Here is a 14,183-nt window from a genome sequence, read left to right as displayed (position 1 = left end):
ACACCTATACGGATTCTCCTGCACAGTGGCAGATATGTAAATACGGGGTTTCCATACCATTTCTTGCGCATTACGGTTCGAACACCCGAACACCTATACGGATTCTCCTGCACAGTGGCAGATATGTAAATACGGGGTTTCCATACCATTTCTTGCGCATTACGGTTCGAACACTCGAACACCTATACGGATTCTCCTGCACAGTGGCAGATATGTAAATACGTGGTTTACATACCATTTCTTGCGCATTATGGTTCGAACACCCGAACACCTATACGGATTCTCCTGCACAGTGGCAGATATGTAAATACGGGGTTTGCATACCATTTCTTGCGCATTACGCTTCGAACACTCGAACACCTATACGGATTCTCCTGCACAGTGGCAGATATGTAAATACGGGGTTTCCGTACCATTTCTTGCGCATTACGGTTCGAACATTCGAACACCTGTACGGATTCTCCTGCACAGTGGCAGATATGTAAATACGGGGTTGACATACCATTTCTTGCGTATTACGGTTCGAACACTCGAACACCTATACGGATTCTCCTGCACAGTGGCAGATATGTAAATACGGGGTTTGCATACAATTTCTTGCGCATTACGCTTCGAACACTCGAACACCTATACGGATTCTCCTGCACAGTGGCAGATATGTAAATACGGGGTTTCCATACCATTTCTTGCGCATTACGGTTCGAACACCCGAACACCTATACGGATTCTCCTGCACAGTGGCAGATATGTAAATACGGGGTTTCCATACCATTTCTTGCGCATTACGGTTCGAACACTCGAACACCTATACGGATTCTCCTGCACAGTGGCAGATATGTAAATACGGGGTTTCCGTACCATTTCTTGCGCATTACGGTTCGAACAATCGAACACCTATACGGATTCTCCTGCACAGTGGCAGATATGAAAATACGGGGTTGACATACCATTTCTTGCGCATTACGGTTCGAACACTCGAACACCTATACGGATTCTCCTACACAGTGGCAGATATGTAAATACGGGGTTTGCATACCATTTCTTGCGCATTACGCTTCGAACACTCGAACACCTATACGGATTCTCCTGCACAGTGGCAGATATGTAAATACGGGGTTTCCATACCATTTCTTGCGCATTACGGTTCGAACACCCGAACACTTATACGGATTCTCCTGCACAGTGGCAGATATGTAAATACGTGGTTTACATACCATTTCTTGCGCATTATGGTTCGAACACCCGAACACCTATACGGATTCTCCTGCACAGTGGCAGATATGTAAATACGGGGTTTGCATACCATTTCTTGCGCATTACGCTTCGAACACTCGAACACCTATACGGATTCTCCTGCACAGTGGCAGATATGTAAATACGGGGTTTCCGTACCATTTCTTGCGCATTACGGTTCGAACAATCGAACACCTGTACGGATTCTCCTGCACAGTGGCAGATATGTAAATACGGGGTTTCCATACCATTTCTTGCGTATTACGGTTCGAACACTCGAACACCTATACGGATTCTCCTGCACAGTAGCAGATATGTAAATACGGGGTTTGCATACCATTTCTTGCGCATTACGGTTCGAACACTCGAACACCTATACGGATTCTCCTGCACAGTGGCAGATATGTAATTACGGGGTTTCCATACCATTTCTTGCGCATTACGGTTCGAACACCCGAACACCTATACGGATTCTCCTGCACAGTGGCAGATATGTAAATACGTGGTTTACATACCATTTCTTGCGCATTACGGTTCGAACACCCGAACACCTATACGGATTCTCCTGCACAGTGGCAGATATGTAAATACGGGGTTTGCATACCATTTCTTGCGCATTACGGTTCGAACACTCGAACACCTATACGGATTCTCCTGCACAGTGGCAGATATATAAATACGGGGTTTCCATACCATTTCTTGCGCATTACGGTTTGAACACCCGAACACCTATACGGATTCTCCTGCACAGTGGCAGATATGTAAATACGGGGTTTCCATACCATTTCTTGCGCATTACGGTTCGAACACTCGAACACCTATACGGATTCTCCTGCACAGTGGCAGATATGTAAATACGGGGTTTCCGTACCATTTCTTGCGCATTACGGTTCGAACACTCGAACACATATACGGATTCTCCTGCACAGTGGCAGATATGTAAATACGGGGTTTCCGTACCATTTCTTGCGCATTACGGTTCGAACATTCGAACACCTATACGGATTCTCCTGCACAGTGGCAGATATGTAAGTACGGGGTTTCCGTACCATTTCTTGCGCATTACGGTTCGAACATTCGAACACCTATACGGATTCTCCTGCACAGTGGCAGATATGTAAATACGGGGTTTGCATACCATTTCTTGCGCATTACGCTTCGAACACTCGAACACCTATACGGATTCTCCTGCACAGTGGCAGATATGTAAATACGGGGTTTCTGTACCATTTCTTGCGCATTACGGTTCGAACAATCGAACACCTATACGGATTCTCCTGCACAGTGGCAGATATGAAAATACGGGGTTGGCATACCATTTCTTGCGCATTACGGTTCAAACACTCGAACACCTATACGGATTCTCCTGCACAGTAGCAGATATGTAAATACGGGGTTTGTATACCATTTCTTGCGCATTACGCTTCGAACACTCGAACACCTATACGGATTCTCCTGCACAGTGGCAGATATGTAAATACGGGGTTTCCATACCATTTCTTGCGCATTACGGTTCGAACACCCGAACACCTATACGGATTCTCCTGCACAGTGGCAGATATGTAAATACGGGGTTTCCATACCATTTCTTGCGCATTACGGTTCGAACACTCGAACACCTATACGGATTCTCCTGCACAGTGGCAGATATGTAAATACGTGGTTTACATACCATTTCTTGCGCATTATGGTTCGAACACCCGAACACCTATACGGATTCTCCTGTACAGTGGCAGATATGTAAATACGGGGTTTGCATACCATTTCTTGCGCATTACGCTTCGAACACTCGAACACCTATACGGATTCTCCTGCACAGTGGCAGATATGTAAATACGGGGTTTCCGTACCATTTCTTGCGCATTACGGTTCGAACATTCGAACACCTGTACGGATTCTCCTGCACAGTGGCAGATATGTAAATACGGGGTTGACATACCATTTCTTGCGTATTACGGTTCGAACACTCGAACACCTATACGGATTCTCCGGCACAGTGGCAGATATGTAAATACGGGGTTTGCATACAATTTCTTGCGCATTACGCTTCGAACACTCGAACACCTATACGGATTCTCCTGCACAGTGGCAGATATGTAAATACGGGGTTTCCATACCATTTCTTGCGCATTACGGTTCGAACACCCGAACACCTATACGGATTCTCCTGCACAGTGGCAGATATGTAAATACGGGGTTTCCATACCATTTCTTGCGCATTACGGTTCGAACACTCGAACACCTATACGGGATCTCCTGCACAGTGGCAGATATGTAAATACGGGGTTTCCGTACCATTTCTTGCGCATTACGGTTTGAACACCCGAACACCTATACGGATTCTCCTACACAGTGGCAGATATGTAAATACGGGGTTTCCATACCATTTCTTGCGCATTACGGTTCGAACACTCGAACACCTATACGGATTCTCCTGCACAGTGGCAGATATGTAAATACGGGGTTTCCGTACCATTTCTTGCGCATTACGGTTCGAACACTCGAACACATATACGGATTCTCCTGCACAGTGGCAGATATGTAAATACGGGGTTTCCGTACCATTTCTTGCGCATTACGGTTCGAACATTCGAACACCTATACGGATTCTCCTGCACAGTGGCAGATATGTAAATACGGGGTTTCCGTACCATTTCTTGCGCATTACGGTTCGAACATTCGAACACCTATACGGATTCTCCTGCACAGTGGCAGATATGTAAATACGGGGTTTGCATACCATTTCTTGCGCATTACGCTTCGAACACTCGAACACCTATACGGATTCTCCTGCACAGTGGCAGATATGTAAATACGGGGTTTCCGTACCATTTCTTGCGCATTACGGTTCGAACAATCGAACACCTGTACGGATTCTCCTGCACAGTGGCAGATATGTAAATACGGGGTTGACATACCATTTCTTGCGTATTACGGTTCGAACACTCGAACACCTATACGGATTCTCCTGCACAGTAGTAGATATGTAAATACGGGGTTTGCATACCATTTCTTGCGCATTACGCTTCGAACACTCGAACACCTATACGGATTCTCCTGCACAGTGGCAGATATGTAAATACGGGGTTTCCATACCATTTCTTGCGCATTACGGTTCGAACACCCGAACACCTATACGGATTCTCCTGCACAGTGGCAGATATGTAAATACGGGGTTTCCATACCATTTCTTGCGCATTACGGTTCGAACACTCGAACACCTATATGGATTCTCCTGCACAGTGGCAGATATGTAAATACGTGGTTTACATACCATTTCTTGCGCATTATGGTTCGAACACCCGAACACCTATACGGATTCTCCTGCACAGTGGCAGATATGTAAATACGGGGTTTGCATACCATTTCTTGCGCATTACGCTTCGAACACTCGAACACCTATACGGATTCTCCTGCACAGTGGCAGATATGTAAATACGGGGTTTCCGTACCATTTCTTGCGCATTACGGTTCGAACATTCGAACACCTATACGGATTCTCCTGCACAGTGGCAGATATGTAAATACGGGGTTTGCATACCATTTCTTGCGCATTACGCTTCGAACACTCGAACACCTATACGGATTCTCCTGCACAGTGGCAGATATGTAAATACGGGGTTTCCGTACCATTTCTTGCGCATTACGGTTCGAACAATCGAACACCTGTACGGATTCTCCTGCACAGTGGCAGATATGTAAATACGGGGTTTCCATACCATTTCTTGCGTATTACGGTTCGAACACTCGAACACCTATACGGATTCTCCTGCACAGTAGCAGATATGTAAATACGGGGTTTGCATACCATTTCTTGCGCATTACGGTTCGAACACTCGAACACCTATACGGATTCTCCTGCACAGTGGCAGATATGTAATTACGGGGTTTCCATACCATTTCTTGCGCATTACGGTTCGAACACCCGAACACCTATACGGATTCTCCTGCACAGTGGCAGATATGTAAATACGTGGTTTACATACCATTTCTTGCGCATTACGGTTCGAACACCCGAACACCTATACGGATTCTCCTGCACAGTGGCAGATATGTAAATACGGGGTTTGCATACCATTTCTTGCGCATTACGGTTCGAACACTCGAACACCTATACGGATTCTCCTGCACAGTGGCAGATATATAAATACGGGGTTTCCATACCATTTCTTGCGCATTACGGTTTGAACACCCGAACACCTATACGGATTCTCCTGCACAGTGGCAGATATGTAAATACGGGGTTTCCATACCATTTCTTGCGCATTACGGTTCGAACACTCGAACACCTATACGGATTCTCCTGCACAGTGGCAGATATGTAAATACGGGGTTTCCGTACCATTTCTTGCGCATTACGGTTCGAACACTCGAACACATATACGGATTCTCCTGCACAGTGGCAGATATGTAAATACGGGGTTTCCGTACCATTTCTTGCGCATTACGGTTCGAACATTCGAACACCTATACGGATTCTCCTGCACAGTGGCAGATATGTAAGTACGGGGTTTCCGTACCATTTCTTGCGCATTACGGTTCGAACATTCGAACACCTATACGGATTCTCCTGCACAGTGGCAGATATGTAAATACGGGGTTTGCATACCATTTCTTGCGCATTACGCTTCGAACACTCGAACACCTATACGGATTCTCCTGCACAGTGGCAGATATGTAAATACGGGGTTTCTGTACCATTTCTTGCGCATTACGGTTCGAACAATCGAACACCTATACGGATTCTCCTGCACAGTGGCAGATATGAAAATACGGGGTTGGCATACCATTTCTTGCGCATTACGGTTCAAACACTCGAACACCTATACGGATTCTCCTGCACAGTAGCAGATATGTAAATACGGGGTTTGTATACCATTTCTTGCGCATTACGCTTCGAACACTCGAACACCTATACGGATTCTCCTGCACAGTGGCAGATATGTAAATACGGGGTTTCCATACCATTTCTTGCGCATTACGGTTCGAACACCCGAACACCTATACGGATTCTCCTGCACAGTGGCAGATATGTAAATACGGGGTTTCCATACCATTTCTTGCGCATTACGGTTCGAACACTCGAACACCTATACGGATTCTCCTGCACAGTGGCAGATATGTAAATACGTGGTTTACATACCATTTCTTGCGCATTATGGTTCGAACACCCGAACACCTATACGGATTCTCCTGTACAGTGGCAGATATGTAAATACGGGGTTTGCATACCATTTCTTGCGCATTACGCTTCGAACACTCGAACACCTATACGGATTCTCCTGCACAGTGGCAGATATGTAAATACGGGGTTTCCGTACCATTTCTTGCGCATTACGGTTCGAACATTCGAACACCTGTACGGATTCTCCTGCACAGTGGCAGATATGTAAATACGGGGTTGACATACCATTTCTTGCGTATTACGGTTCGAACACTCGAACACCTATACGGATTCTCCTGCACAGTGGCAGATATGTAAATACGGGGTTTGCATACAATTTCTTGCGCATTACGCTTCGAACACTCGAACACCTATACGGATTCTCCTGCACAGTGGCAGATATGTAAATACGGGGTTTCCATACCATTTCTTGCGCATTACGGTTCGAACACCCGAACACCTATACGGATTCTCCTGCACAGTGGCAGATATGTAAATACGGGGTTTCCATACCATTTCTTGCGCATTACGGTTCGAACACTCGAACACCTATACGGGATCTCCTGCACAGTGGCAGATATGTAAATACGGGGTTTCCGTACCATTTCTTGCGCATTACGGTTTGAACACCCGAACACCTATACGGATTCTCCTACACAGTGGCAGATATGTAAATACGGGGTTTCCATACCATTTCTTGCGCATTACGGTTCGAACACTCGAACACCTATACGGATTCTCCTGCACAGTGGCAGATATGTAAATACGGGGTTTCCGTACCATTTCTTGCGCATTACGGTTCGAACACTCGAACACATATACGGATTCTCCTGCACAGTGGCAGATATGTAAATACGGGGTTTCCGTACCATTTCTTGCGCATTACGGTTCGAACATTCGAACACCTATACGGATTCTCCTGCACAGTGGCAGATATGTAAATACGGGGTTTCCGTACCATTTCTTGCGCATTACGGTTCGAACATTCGAACACCTATACGGATTCTCCTGCACAGTGGCAGATATGTAAATACGGGGTTTGCATACCATTTCTTGCGCATTACGCTTCGAACACTCGAACACCTATACGGATTCTCCTGCACAGTGGCAGATATGTAAATACGGGGTTTCCGTACCATTTCTTGCGCATTACGGTTCGAACAATCGAACACCTGTACGGATTCTCCTGCACAGTGGCAGATATGTAAATACGGGGTTGACATACCATTTCTTGCGTATTACGGTTCGAACACTCGAACACCTATACGGATTCTCCTGCACAGTAGTAGATATGTAAATACGGGGTTTGCATACCATTTCTTGCGCATTACGCTTCGAACACTCGAACACCTATACGGATTCTCCTGCACAGTGGCAGATATGTAAATACGGGGTTTCCATACCATTTCTTGCGCATTACGGTTCGAACACCCGAACACCTATACGGATTCTCCTGCACAGTGGCAGATATGTAAATACGGGGTTTCCATACCATTTCTTGCGCATTACGGTTCGAACACTCGAACACCTATATGGATTCTCCTGCACAGTGGCAGATATGTAAATACGTGGTTTACATACCATTTCTTGCGCATTATGGTTCGAACACCCGAACACCTATACGGATTCTCCTGCACAGTGGCAGATATGTAAATACGGGGTTTGCATACCATTTCTTGCGCATTACGCTTCGAACACTCGAACACCTATACGGATTCTCCTGCACAGTGGCAGATATGTAAATACGGGGTTTCCGTACCATTTCTTGCGCATTACGGTTCGAACATTCGAACACCTATACGGATTCTCCTGCACAGTGGCAGATATGTAAATACGGGGTTTGCATACCATTTCTTGCGCATTACGCTTCGAACACTCGAACACCTATACGGATTCTCCTGCACAGTGGCAGATATGTAAATACGGGGTTTCCGTACCATTTCTTGCGCATTACGGTTCGAACAATCGAACACCTGTACGGATTCTCCTGCACAGTGGCAGATATGTAAATACGGGGTTTCCATACCATTTCTTGCGCATTACGGTTCGAACACTCGAACACCTATATGGATTCTCCTGCACAGTGGCAGATATGTAAATACGTGGTTTACATACCATTTCTTGTGCATTATGGTTCGAACACCCGAACACCTATACGGATTCTCCTGCACAGTGGCAGATATGTAAATACGGGGTTTGCATACCATTTCTTGCGCATTACGCTTCGAACACTCGAACACCTATACGGATTCTCCTGCACAGTGGCAGATATGTAAATACGGGGTTTCCGTACCATTTCTTGCGCATTACGGTTCGAACATTCGAACACCTGTACGGATTCTCCTGCACAGTGGCAGATATGTAAATACGGGGTTGACATACCATTTCTTGCGTATTACGGTTCGAACACTCGAACACCTATACGGATTCTCCTGCACAGTGGCAGATATGTAAATACGGGGTTTGCATACAATTTCTTGCGCATTACGCTTCGAACACTCGAACACCTATACGGATTCTCCTGCACAGTGGCAGATATGTAAATACGGGGTTTCCATACCATTTCTTGCGCATTACGGTTCGAACACCCGAACACCTATACGGATTCTCCTGCACAGTGGCAGATATGTAAATACGGGGTTTCCATACCATTTCTTGCGCATTACGGTTCGAACACCCGAACACCTATAAGGATTCTCCTGCACAGTGGCAGATATGTAAATACGGGGTTTCCATACCATTTCTTGCGCATTACGGTTCGAACACTCGAACACCTATACGGATTCTCCTGCACAGTGGCAGATATGTAAATACGGGGTTTGCATACGATTTCTTGCGCATTACGGTTCGAACACTCGAACACCTATAAGGATTTTCTTGCACTGTGGCAGATATGTAAATACGGGGTTTCCATACCATTTCTTGCGCATTACGGTTCGAACACTCGAACACCTATACGGATTCTCCTGCACAGTGGCAGATATGTAAATACGTGGTTTACATACCATTTCTTGCGCATTATGGTTCGAACATCCGAAAGACTATACGGATTCTCCTGCACAGTGGCAGATATGTAAATACGGGGTTTGCATACCATTTCTTGCGCATTACGCTTCGAACACTCGAACACCTATACGGATTCTCCTGCACAGTGGCAGATATGTAAATACGGGGTTTCCATACCATTTCTTGCGCATTACGGTTCGAACATTCGAACACCTGTACGGATTCTCCTGCACAGTGGCAGATATGTAAATACGGGGTTGACATACCATTTCTTGCGCATTACGGTTCGAACACTCGAACACCTATACGGATTCTCCTGCACAGTGGCAGATATGTAAATACGGGGTTTGCATACCATTTCTTGCGCATTACGGTTCGAACACTCGAACACCTATACGGATTCTCCTGCACAGTGGCAGATATGTAAATACGGGGTTTCCATACCATTTCTTGCGCATTACGGTTCGAACACCCGAACACCTATACGGATTCTCCTGCACAGTGGCAGATATGTTAATACGGGGTTTCCATACCATTTCTTGCGCATTACGGTTCGAACACTCGAACACCTATACGGATTCTCCTGCACAGTGGCAGATATGTAAATACGGGGTTTCCATACCATTTCTTGCGCATTACGGTTCGAACACCCGAACACCTATACGGATTCTCCTCCACAGGGGCAGATATGTAAATACGGGGTTTCCATACCATTTCTTGCGCATTACGGTTCGAACACTCGAACACCTATACGGATTCTACTGCACAGTGGCAGATATGTAAATACGGGGTTTCCGTACCATTTCTTGCGCATTACGGTTCGAACAATCGAACACCTATACGGATTCTCCTGCACAGTGGCAGATATGTAAATACGGGGTTGGCATACCATTTCTTGCGCATTACGGTTCGAACACTCGAACACCTATACGGATTCTCCTACACAGTGGCAGATATGTAAATACGGGGTTTGCATACCATTTCTTGCGCATTACGCTTCGAACACTCGAACACCTATACGGATTCTCCTGCACAGTGGCAGATATGTAAATACGGGGTTGACATACCATTTCTTGCGCATTACGGTTCGAACACCCGAACACCTATAAGGATTCTCCTGCACAGTGGCAGATATGTAAATACGGGGTTTCCATACCATTTCTTGCGCATTACGGTTCTAACACACGAAGACCTATACGGATTCTCCTGCACAGTGGCAGATATGTAAATACGGGGTTTGCATACCATTTCTTGCGCATTACGCTTCGAACACTCGAACACCTATACGGATTCTCCTGCACAATGGCAGATATTTAAATACGGGGTTTCCATACCATTTCTTGCGCATTACGGTTCGAACACCCGAACACCTATACGGATTCTCCTGCACAGTGGCAGATATGTAAATACGGGGTTTCCATACCATTTCTTGCGCATTACGGTTTGAACACTCGAACACCTATACGGATTTTCCTGCACAGTGGCAGATTACTAAATAAGGGGTTGACATACCATTTCTTGCGCATTACGGTTCGAACACCCGAACACCTATAAGGATTCTCCTGCACAGTGGCAGATATGTAAATACGGGGTTTCCATACCATTTCTTGCGCATTACGGTTCGAACACTCGAACACCTATACGGATTCTCCTGCACAGTGGCAGATATGTAAATACGTGGTTTACATACCATTTCTTGCGCATTACGGTTCGAACACCCGAACACCTATACGGATTCTCCTGCACAGTGACAGATATATTTAAATACGGGGTTTGCATACCATTTCTTGCGCATTACGCTTCGAACATTCGAACACCTATACGGATTCTCCTGCACAGTGGCAGATATGTAAATACGGGGTTTCCATACCATTTCTTGCGCATTACGGTTCGAACACCCGAACACCTATACGGATTCTCCTGCACAGTGGCAGATATGTAAATACGGGGTTTCCATACCATTTCTTGCGCATTACGGTTCGAACACTCGAACACCTATACGGATTCTCCTGCATAGTGGCAGATATGTAAATACGGGGTTTCCGTACCATTTCTTGCGCATTACGGTTCGAACAATCGAACACCTATACGGATTCTCCTGCACAGTGGCAGATATGTAAATACGGGGTTGACATACCATTTCTTGCGCATTACGGTTCGAACAGTCGAACACCTATACGGATTCTCCTGCACAGTGGCAGATATGTAAATACGGGGTTTGCATACCATTTCTTGCGCATTACGCTTCGAACACTCGAACACCTATACCGATTCTCCTGCACAATGGCAGATATGTAAATACGGGGTTGACATACCATTTCTTGCGCATTACGGTTCGAACACCCGAACACCTATAAGGATTCTCCTGCACAGTGGCAGATATGTAAATACGGGGTTTCCATACCATTTCTTGCGCATTACGGTTCGAACACCCGAACACCTATACGGATTCTCCTGCACAGTGGCAGATATGTAAATACGGGGTTTCCATACCATTTCTTGCGCATTACGGTTCGAACACCCGAACACCTATACGGATTCTCCTGCACAGTGGCAGATATGTGAATACGGGGTTTGCATACCATTTCTTGCGCATTACGCTTCGAACACTCGAACACCTATATGGATTCTCCTGCACAGTGGCAGATATGTAAATACGGGGTTTCCGTACCATTTCTTGCGCATTACGGTTCGAACATTCAAACACCTGTACGGATTCTCCTGCACAGTGGCAGATATGTAAATACGGGGTTTCCATACCATTTCTTGCGCATTACGGTTCGAACACCTGAACACCTATACGGATTCTCCTGCACAATGGCAGATATGTAAATACGGGGTTTACATACCATTTCTTGCGCATTACGGTTCGAACACCCGAACACCTATAAGGATTCTCCTGCACAGTGGCAGATATGTAAATACGGGGTTTCCATACCATTTCTTGCGCATTACGGTTCGAACACCCGAACACCTATACGGATTCTCCTGCACAGCGGCAGATATGTAAATACGGGGTTTCCATACCATTTCTTGCGCATTACGGTTCGAACACCCGAACACCTATACGGATTCTCCTGCACAGTGGCAGATATGTAAATACGGGGTTTGCATACCATTTCTTGCGCATTACGCTTCGAACACTCGAACACGTATACGGATTCTCCTGCACAGTGGCAGATATGTAAATACGGGGTTTCCGTACCATTTCTTGCGCATTACGGTTCGAACATTCGAACACCTGTACGGATTCTCCTGCACAGTGGCAGATATGGAAATACGGGGTTTCCATACAATTTCTTGCGCATTACGCTTCGAACACTCGAACACCTATACGGATTCTCCTGCACCGTGGCAGATATGTAAATACGGGGTTTCCATACCATTTCTTGCGCATTACGGTTCGAACACCCGAACACCTATACGGATTCTCCTGCACAATGGCAGATATGTAAATACGGGGTTTACATACCATTTCTTGCGCATTACGGTTCGAACACCCGAACACCTATAAGGATTCTCCTGCACAGTGGCAGATATGTAAATACGGGGTTTCCATACCATTTCTTGCGCATTACGGTTCGAACACCCGAACACCTATACGGATTCTCCTGCACAGCGGCAGATATGTAAATACGGGGTTTCCATACCATTTCTTGCGCATTACGGTTCGAACACCCGAACACCTATACGGATTCTCCTGCACAGTGGCAGATATGTAAATACGGGGTTTGCATACCATTTCTTGCGCATTACGCTTCGAACACTCGAACACGTATACGGATTCTCCTGCACAGTGGCAGATATGTAAATACGGGGTTTCCGTACCATTTCTTGCGCATTACGGTTCGAACATTCGAACACCTGTACGGATTCTCCTGCACAGTGGCAGATATGTAAATACGGGGTTGACATACCATTTCTTGCGCATTACGGTTCGAACACTCGAACACCTATACGGATTCTCCTACACAGTGGCAGATATGTAAATACGGGGTTTGCACACCATTTCTTGCGCATTACGCTTCAAACACTCGAACACCTATAGGGATTTTCCTGCACAGTGGCAGATATGTAAATACGGGGTTTCCATACCATTTCTTGCGCATTACGGTTCGAACACCCGAACACCTATACGGATTCTCCTGCACAGTGGCAGATATGTAAATACGGGGTTTCCATACCATTTCTTGCGCATTACGGTTCGAACATTCGAACACCTATACGGATTCTCCTGCACAGTGGCAGATATGTAAATACGGGGTTTCCGTACCATTTCTTGCGCATTACTGTTCGAACAATCGAACACCTATACGGATTCTCCTGCACAGTGGCAGATATGTAAATACGGGGTTGACATACCATTTCTTGCGCATTACGGTTCGAACACTCGAACACCTATACGGATTCTCCTACACAGTGGCAGATATGTAAATACGGGGTTTGCATACCATTTCTTGCGCATTACGCTTCGAACACTCGAACACCTATACGGATTCTCCTGCGCAGTGACAGATATGTAAATACGGGGTTGACATACCATTTCTTGCGCATTACGGTTCGAACACCCGAACACCTATAAGGATTCTCCTGCACAGTGGCAGATATGTAAATACGGGGTTTCCATACCATTTCTTGCGCATTACGGTTCTAACACTCGAACACCTATACGGATTCTCCTGCACAGTGGCAGATATGTAAATACGGGGTTTGCATACCATTTCTTGCGCATTACGCTTCGAACACTCGAACACCTATACGGATTCTCCTGCACAGTGGC

The sequence above is a fragment of the Camellia sinensis genome, unplaced genomic scaffold, assembly GCF_055761805.1.
Source record: "Camellia sinensis isolate YWXY unplaced genomic scaffold, ASM5576180v1 Unanchor14, whole genome shotgun sequence".
Taxonomy (NCBI): Eukaryota; Viridiplantae; Streptophyta; class Magnoliopsida; order Ericales; family Theaceae; genus Camellia; species Camellia sinensis.
The sequence above is the reverse complement of the archived record's forward strand: the minus strand, read 5'-3'. Positions refer to the sequence as shown.